This window comes from Marmota marmota, unplaced genomic scaffold (genome assembly GCF_001458135.2).
Source record: "Marmota marmota marmota unplaced genomic scaffold, marMar, whole genome shotgun sequence".
Classification (NCBI taxonomy): domain Eukaryota; kingdom Metazoa; phylum Chordata; class Mammalia; order Rodentia; family Sciuridae; genus Marmota; species Marmota marmota.
The window spans coordinates 17,911,266-17,920,435 of NW_026000168.1; the positions used below are offsets into that span (position 1 = coordinate 17,911,266).

A 9,170-nucleotide genomic window follows, 5' to 3' on the forward strand; every position below is an offset into this window, starting at 1 on the left:
GAGCAAGATTTCAGATATAGATAGATAGATATTTCAGATATTAGTCATTTGTCAGAGTAGTAAATGGCAAAATCTTCTCTTTCAGTATGTTGTCTCTTTATGCTGTTATTTTCCCCTTTGCTGTGCATAGCCATAACCACTATTGGTCCTTGATATTATTTGCTGTGCTCTGAGTATTTTTTAGAGTGTCACTGCCTCTCACCAAGGCCCTCTCAGGCAATGGCAGCTGGGTTCCCCTGCGTGGAGTGAGGTGGCTGTAAAATAAAGTACACAGGAAGTAATGGTAGAAAGTGGGGATGGGATGGCTCTTAGGGGTTGAGTTTCCACACTGGAAGGGGAGCATGAGAGCCCAGGTTTGGTTTATTTACATGGGGGAACAGCAAAGGTTTTGCCATAGAATGTTCTTTGGCCACTTAAGGTAGGAGGTGGGCTGTCCAGGCCCAATGGGTGATGCTCAACTCCAGGGCCACCAGAGCAGCCTCCCTGGCCCAGCGAAGACTGAGGTCCCTGCTCTGCATAATCCATTAAGTGGGAGGAGCCACGAAATTGCTTGCAAACCCAAACCAGAATCCCCTGGGCTCAGGGCCAAGTGAAGAGGCTACAGAAGCTCAGGGTGGCTCCCCACACCTGTCTACTCCAGTGCTTCCCTTAGGTTTTATTTTATCAATTTTAAAGTTCTGGGGTGTATTCTCTGGTCTTCAGTCCAGTTGACATTGACCTGTGAATATTCCATTTTCCCAGCATAAGTTGTTAAAGAGGATTTCTTCTCTCCATACTTTGGAACCTTTGTCAATAATCAACTGAAGGAAATTCTGTAGGTCGCTGTAGCTGGTATCGTCTCCCTGGTCTCTGTGTCTCTTCCCAGAAGGACTCTGCTTCTGTCCCTATGGTGCGGTCATAGAATTTGAAGTCAGGAATAGTGAGGGCGCTGGGTTGACGGTCTACAGAATTTACAGGGTTGCAGAACTGCTCCCTTTTCTGGGGTTTTATTATTCCGTATGATTTTTAGGATTTTCTAGTTCTGAGAATAATATCATGGGTCATTTGAAGGAGATTGTATTGAATCTATAGGTGGGTTCAGTTAATCTGATGGCTTTAATTAATCTGTCAGTGATGTTAATTTTCTTAGCATTTTGTAAAATTTGCTTGTAGTGGTATTTCTTATCTTTGCTAAGACTTGTAATGAAGCATTTTAAGTTATTTGAAATAGAATGAATTTTCTGATGTATTTCTCAATAGATTTATTATTTTGGCCAAAGGTTTTGATTATTTATTTATTCTGCAACTTTTCTGAACTTGTTCATCAGCTCTAAAAGTCTTCTGGTGAAAACTGTACAATTTTCTAAAGTTTAGATCATATAAATTGCAAACAGATGATTTGTCTTTTTAAAATATTTAGTTGTAGATGAACACACAGTAGCGTTATTTTTATGTGGTGCTGAGGGTTGAACCCAGTGCCTCACTCATGCGAGGCAAGCCCTTTACCACTGAGCTACAGCCCCAACCCCTTTCTTTCCTATTTGTAACATTTTATATCTGCCTCTTGCCAAACACTCCAACTAACAATTAAGTACTTTAGTGTACAGGAGTGGTGATGGTGCACATTCTTTGACTGCCCATTATTTTTAGAAGAAATGCACACAGCTCTTTCCTATTCAGTAGGATGTTGGCTTAAGTTTGTTATATATAGTGCTTATGATGGGAGGCAAGTTGCTTCTACTCCTAGTTTCTTTACGATTTTTATCAAGAAGTGATGTTGAATTTTGACAAAAGCTTTCTCCAGCACCTATTAAGATGATCACATGGGTTTTATATTTTGTTCTATTTGTATGTGTATTATAATTATTGACTTGTGTTTGTTGCATGCCTGAAAAGCAAACAACTGGATCATGTTTAATGATTTTTAAGGTGCTTTGAATTTGATTTGATTTGGTATTTTATTGAGCAGGCTTTCATCTAAGTTCATTAATTATATTTGTAGTTTTCTTTCCTATTATGTGGTTTTGATCTTGGAATTATTTTTATGGTACTATGGATTGAACCCAGAAATATAATAACTCTGAACTACAATTCCACTTTAATTTTATTTTGAGGTAAGGTCTTGCTAAGTTACTGAGGCTGGCCTTAAACTTGTGATCCTCCTACCTTGGCCTCCCAAATTGTGGCGAGTAGAGGTGTACAAAATAGCTGGGCTCTTCTCTAGTTTTGACAACATTGTGATGCTGGCTTCATAGAATAAATTTGAGAGATTTTCTTCTTTATTTATAGAATAAATTGAGAAGCATTATGTTAATTCCTTCTTAATGATTCAGTATTTAGTATAAAATTCTTGTTGTATAGAACTGTTTTATTTTAAAAAAATTTTTTGAGGACCTTTATTATTTCTTTTCTTCATGACAATAGTGGAATGCATTACATAATTATCCATTCACACCACAATTTTTCATAATTCTGTATGTAAAGTATGTTCATAGCAAATTATGCCATTATACATGAGCTCTTGATTTTTTTGCATTACAATTCTTAATACACATTTATAACACAATTTATCATATCTGTTTGCATATAAGGTATGCTGACATCAAATTCACATCTTCATACATGTATTTTGTATGATGATGAACATCACCTTCCACCATCCTTGCTATTCCCCTTCTCCCTCCCTTTCCCTCCCATCACTATTCCCTACCTAGAGATAATCTTCCTCCCCACCCAACTTTGAGTCACCCCCTTATATCAGAGAAAACATTTGGCTTTTTTTTTTTTNTAAGAAAGTCTTTTAAAAAGAAATAACCAATATTAGTGAGGTACATTTGTGCTAGGGATGTGGTTCAGTGGTAAAGTTGCCTTGCTTGTGCAAGTACCCGGTTTTAATCTTCTTCAATTTTTTAATAGGGATTAGAAGAAATACGTTTTTTAAACTTTATTTATTCTAATTTGATATATCATGCAGAATGCGATTCAGCTAATATTATACTAATAGAGCACATTTTTTTATGTCTCTGGTTGTACACAAAGTAGTCATATCACTTGTTTTAATAAATGTACTAAAGATAATGATATCCGTCTCATTCCACAGTCTTTCCTACTTCCTTATCTCCTCTGTTCCCTTCCCACCCTCTGCCCTATCTAAAGTTCATCTATTTCTCCCATGCTCCCTTCCATCCCCACTAGGAATTAGCCCTTTTATATCAGAGAAAAGTTTCAGTATTTGTCTTATTGGGATTGGCTAACTTCACTTAGTATTATCTTCTCTAACTCCACCCATTTACCTGCAAGTGTCATGATTTTATTCTTTTATTGCTGTGTAATATTCCATTGTGTATATGTAACACATTTTCTTTATAGATGCATCCACTGAAGGGCATCTAGGTTGGCTTTGCAGTTTATTGTGAATTGTACTGCTATAAACATTGATGTGGCTGTGTCTCTGTAGTATGCTATTTTTAGGTCTTTTGGGTATAATCCTAGAAGAGGGGCAGCTGGGTCAAAGGGTTGTTCCATTCCTAACTTTCCAAGGAATCTTACTGCTTTCCATATTGGCTGCACCAATCTGCAGTCCCACCAGCAATGTATGAGTGTACCTTTTCCCCCACATCCTCGCCAACAGTATTGTTGTTTGTCTTCATAATAGCTGCCATTCTGACTGGAGTGAGATGATATCTTAGTTGTAAGTTCTGTGTCTAATTCATTTCTTTGCATACAGATGCCAAGGTGTTCATAATTCATTAAAAAAAATCATATCATCTCCAGTGAAGTCCTGACTTCTCTTGTGTGTTTGAGTTTATTTCTAGGTTTTCATTCCACTAATCTCACCTTGCCACATCTCACCTTTTGAGTTACTATAAGTTCATAGTAAATCTCAGCATCAGATATTTGAGTCCTGTAACCTTATTCTACAGAATTGTTGATCACTCTGTATGCCTGCCTTCTCCATATAGCCTTTAGAAGCAATTTTTTAATATCTGTGCAACAGGTTGTTAGGATTTTATCATGGTTGTGTTTAATTCATTTATTAGAGTTACAGATAACTAATATATTAATATTGAATGCTCCTTTCTATGTTTGGTAGTTGTAGGGTCCCCCAATTTACAGGAAGTTGATCAGCAGTATAAATGACATTCTGGGACTTATAAGTGGCATCAGAATTAGGTGAAAGACTGCAAGTTTGAGACATGAACTAGTGACATTTGTGCCAACCAGTGCAAACAATATGTTCTTTTTTAAAAATATTTTTTAGTTGTTGATGTACTTTTATTCTTTATTTATATGTGGTGCTGAGGATCAGACCTGCTGCCTCACACATGCTAGGCAAGTGCTCTGCCACTGAGCCACAACTCCAATTTGATTTTCTGCAAATTCACACATTTTCTTCTAGAAACATAAATTTTAAAGGACATTGTAGGTGAGGACCTTAAACTGACTGCAGCTATGTGTCTTTTAACTGGTGAGAATTGTGACTCTGGAAGACTAAGTATTTCCTTTCTTTGCAAAAGGAATCTGAGGTATGTGGACCTTACTTTTAGCTGCCCAGAATTGCCTCACTCACTGCTTAGGAATGAGTCACAGAAGGCCACAGTGTTACAGTGAGGGTGCTCCACAGTTTGGAAAATATATTTATTCTAACATGTCAGGATTTTTATTTATTTTACTTTATTTTTTTTTGCATTTTGTGAACAGTGACTGTAATCATCTACTAACCTGATTTGTCTCATTCCTTTCATGAAATCTTGATACCATACAATTCCAATTGGCTCAAGTATTTAAATACTTTGCTATTGAAGATTTTTAATTGGTTATTTGTGTAGATGGGGTGATTATTGGAAGAATTACCTTGACATCAGAGCATAAAGTAACTAGGATCCATCCACACATGGAGTTCCCACATGGAAAACCTGTGTGGACACTTCTGGTGTCGTACTGATCTCATCTTCCTTTTGCACACAGAAATGATGACAGTCCTGTGCCTGTTTTATGAGTAATAATTTTATTATGTATTTCCTTAGTTGTATGAATTTTAAGTAACTTATTGTTATAATTGTAATGGGAAAGTAATGATATTAAAAGGTCTTTTTTCTTTTATTAACCATTACTTTGCCTCAGTTTTTTGAACACATACATGCTGCTGTCTGGGCCTCTATTGAACCAAATTTATTCACTCGTTGAACTGCTTGTAGAACTTGAAATATTTCAAGGTTGTCTATTCATGAAGTGGAAGAATCACTTTACATGTCTCCAAATGTTAATATTTTATGAATATTTTACACATTGGGAATGTGTCATGGATCATACTTGATACTAATTATATTCAGGAGCTCAATCTATCTCATGGATACAAAGCAGAGAGAATAACTACCAGACTGTTTTCAAATGCTTTTTTACCACTCTTTTTGTCTCCCTTGGGCACAGTCACCTTATGAGAATATCTCTGACAAGTCTGATTTGCATCTGGAATGTCCCCCAAATTTCATTCACTGATGGCAGAAGAGTTAGGAGTTGGGCTTTTAATCATTTCTTGGATTATGGTATATATCCTTCACTTCATTCTGATATGAAATACATACAATGTTTTTGGACTTATGTATTTTCCTCTGAATTAGATAATGGAAAGTATCTTATTACATAATTAAGGTCACTCTCCTACATGACAGTCAGTTCTACTAACTCTTAATTCAAACTAAAAACTGAATAACAGTTTAGTCCGTGTGCTATTGATCTACCAATTTGTATTTCAGGAGCCTTTGACATTCGGGGATGTGGCTATTGATTTCTCTGAGGAGGAATGGGAATGCCTGGATCCTGCTCAGCAGAATTTATATAGAGAAGTGATTTTGGAGACCTACAGTAACCTGGTCTTTGTGGGTGAGCATAAGTTTTTTTTCACTAAAACTTCCTCAGAGTTCTTTCTGAATATGTGTAATGGATTTTCTGTGAAATTATCTGCCATGGAATGAAAGTCAAGATGGAAAAAGACTGCTCTTTTGAGAGTTGGTGTAAGTTGTATTTGAATAAGAGGATGTGTAAAATAATACATCAATGGATATTTACAGTTTGGTTGGTTGGTTTTTTTCTTTATTTTTTCATTGTGTACAGTAGGATCCATGTTATAGACTGGGATTCCTCATATCAGTTAATTGCTTCACAAATTAAGTTATGCATGATTCTTGTTTGTATTGCCAATCATGTTATATGTGCTTCTGCTTGTATAAATATTAAGCCTCTTTTGTATTTTATCTTGATTGGCTTTTCATTCTGCCCATGTACATGCAAATTGAAGTTTCCTATATGTAAATGTAATGGGGATTAATGGCAGTGATACTCTAATGCTGAACTACACCCCAAGCTCCTTTTCACTCATTGTTGGAGAGAGGTTCTCACTAAGTTATTGAGGATGTCTTGAATTTGCAATTCTCCTGCCTCAGACTTCCTAGTAGCTGAGATTACATGCATACCCATCATTTGTATGTGGATGAGTTTGTTCTTATTTATAGCATAAAGACCACATTATTTTAAATGTAGCTTTGAGAAACGTTGCAGTTCTCTTTATCTTAACTTTCATTGTAACCAAAACCACACAATAAAACTTACTGTCTCCAAAATTTTAAATATTCGGTAACATTAATTCAAATTGTTATGCAATGTATCTCTAAAAAGTTTACATCTCAAAAAAAATCAATTCCTAGGAAGCAAGGGCTCATTTCTGTCTCCCCATCACAAAACCATTCTCTTTTTTTCAGAAAGCTTCTTTTTTAGTTTAGAGATGTTATATTCATATAATTCTGCAGTATTCTTTCTGTGACATTTCAGTTAACCTAGTGTACATACATTTTGTAAGATATATAGTTAGAATAAATTCTTTCACTTCAAAGTTCTATAGTTTAATATGGTAAATTGGCTCATCTGTTCTTTTCAAGGGATAATTGGTTTGCATCCCCCATGATGGCTCTGTTGAATAACATTGTGCAACACTGGTGTTCGATGTTTTTAATTTGCTATTGATGTCAGGGCTTATTACCACACTCACTCAGAAGTCTGTCTACCTGACTCCATGTCTGCATTTACAATTGAATACTGTAACTCTTAGAAGAATATTTTCCTGCTAAAAAAAAATACTAATTTTATTTGCATTTTGGGGGATATTCATACAATTTAATTTTTCTCTCTGTGAAAGAAAATTTAACAACGGGAGTTTGATGAATATTACCTGGAGCCTCTAGATAAAGTTATCTTTCAATTCTTTGAACACTCTTGGGCATGCTGTTGTTAATCAACTGACACATATTTAGGGATTTTTGAACATTCCTATTGACTTCAAATTTTTATTCCATGTTGGTTACAAAATAACTATCACTTAAATATTAATTAACCTTTGTTTTAATACATAAAATTTGTCTATCCAGCATAATATCCCATTTGTGATTAAGAACAGGGATTCTATTAGTCTACAATAGTTTCAAAATATTTTCAAAGTCTTATGCTTTGCAATTACCATTTTGCTTCACTGTATTTCCCTTTTCAATAACTGGGGATTGATGTCTCCTAGGATGACAGTGATTCTTGGTTTTCATTCAACTCTCTCAATGTTTGTGTGTGTGTGGGAAGTAGGATGTTCATTGTGAATGTATTTACTCTTAATTCAGAGCCTAGGGAAAGGTTCCTTTTCTCTATTTTGCCTCTTAGAAGATATTTTAAATTTTAAAAAACCTTTATGTCCTGTAACTGTCTTAAACTATGTTTTGTGTACTATAATTTAGACAGCCTAGGTTTTCTTCAGTCACTTTTGTATGTGTCATTCTTATATCCCTTTGCTTTCAGCATGTGTGTGTCCTTAGACTTAGAGTATCCTGTGGAATACACCTACAGTTGTAATTTTTAGAATTAATTCAGATAGCCAAGGTTTGTTTTGATCAGAATTTTGTAATCTTCCATTTGCCAACAAAAAAAACCCTAAAAATGAAGAATCTCCTACTCATACTTTCTTTGAGTACCAACTTGACTTCACTTTATTTAAAAACTGAATATATTTATGTGTCCTTTCAAAATTATATTATTGTTACAGGTATAAATGCCTATCAACAGTTTTCTTTTTATGCTTTTGTCTTTCAAATTCTATTGCAAAATTACATATTTTGAGACCCATCATTACAATACAATAGAATTGTTTGTGCCAAGAAATGTTTAGAATTTCATGACTTATGATGCTGTACACACTTACATTTTAGTATGAAGGATTACCTTTTGTACTTTGTGGAGAACAGATCTAGTGTTCATGAGAAGTGTGTGCATTTTTATGTATTTAAAGTCTTCATTTTCCTTCTCTTTTGAAAGATAGTAGCTGTGAATATTATGTCTTGGTTGAAAATTTTATTCTTTCATCCCTAGAAAATAGCCCTGAATTCCTTTGTGTTTTGTGAAGTTTCGACTAAGGATTTCACAATTATATAGTTACACATTTCTAGGTGACCCATCTTTTTCTCTTGGATGCTCTCAATAGTCTGAGTTTTAAAACTTGGATTAAAACCTGCAACTTGGAGATAATTGAGCTACTTGGATGTTTTATTTTTCTTGTTTTCTGCAATGTGTTTACTAGTACCAGAAAGAGAACTTAAGGGTGATTTAGCACTTTGCATTTTTTACTTTGAATGGCCTTGAAATTTGGATCCTCTGGCTCAACCTCCTATGTTGCTGTGTACAACCACCCCTGACTTTTTTTTTTTAATTTTTTATTGTTGGCTGTTCAAAACATTACATAATTCTTGATATATCATATTTCACACTTTGATTCAAGTGGGTTATGAGCTCCCTTTTTTACCCCAAATACAGATTGCAGAATCACATCAGTTACACATCCATTGATTTACATATTGCCATACTAGTGTCTGTTGTGTTCTGCTGCCTTTCCTATCCTCTACTATCCCCCCTCCCCTCCCCTCCCTTTACTCTACCTAAAGTAACTATTTTTCCCTAGCGCTCCCTCCCTTATTGTGCATTAGCATCCGTATATCAGAGAAAACATTCAGCCTTTGGTTTTGGGGGTTGGCTTATTTCTCTAAGCATGATATTCTCCAACTCCATCCATTTACCAGCAAATACCATAATTTCATTCTTCTTTAAAGCTGAGTAATATTCCATCAAATATATATATACCACATTTTCTTTATCCATTCATC

The 9,170-nt window shown here is 35.1% G+C and overlaps 1 protein-coding gene across 1 annotated transcript in view; it reads left to right on the forward strand.

The window, feature by feature from the left end:
* LOC107150107 (zinc finger protein 747-like) overlaps positions 1-9,170 on the forward strand; it is a 107,268-nt gene that overhangs the window by 91,602 nt on the left and 6,496 nt on the right. Inside the window, exon 7 of the mRNA XM_048787164.1 lies at positions 5,736-5,862. The gene's annotated coding sequence lies outside the window, so the exon portion shown is untranslated. The remainder of the gene's footprint in view (positions 1-5,735; positions 5,863-9,170) is intronic.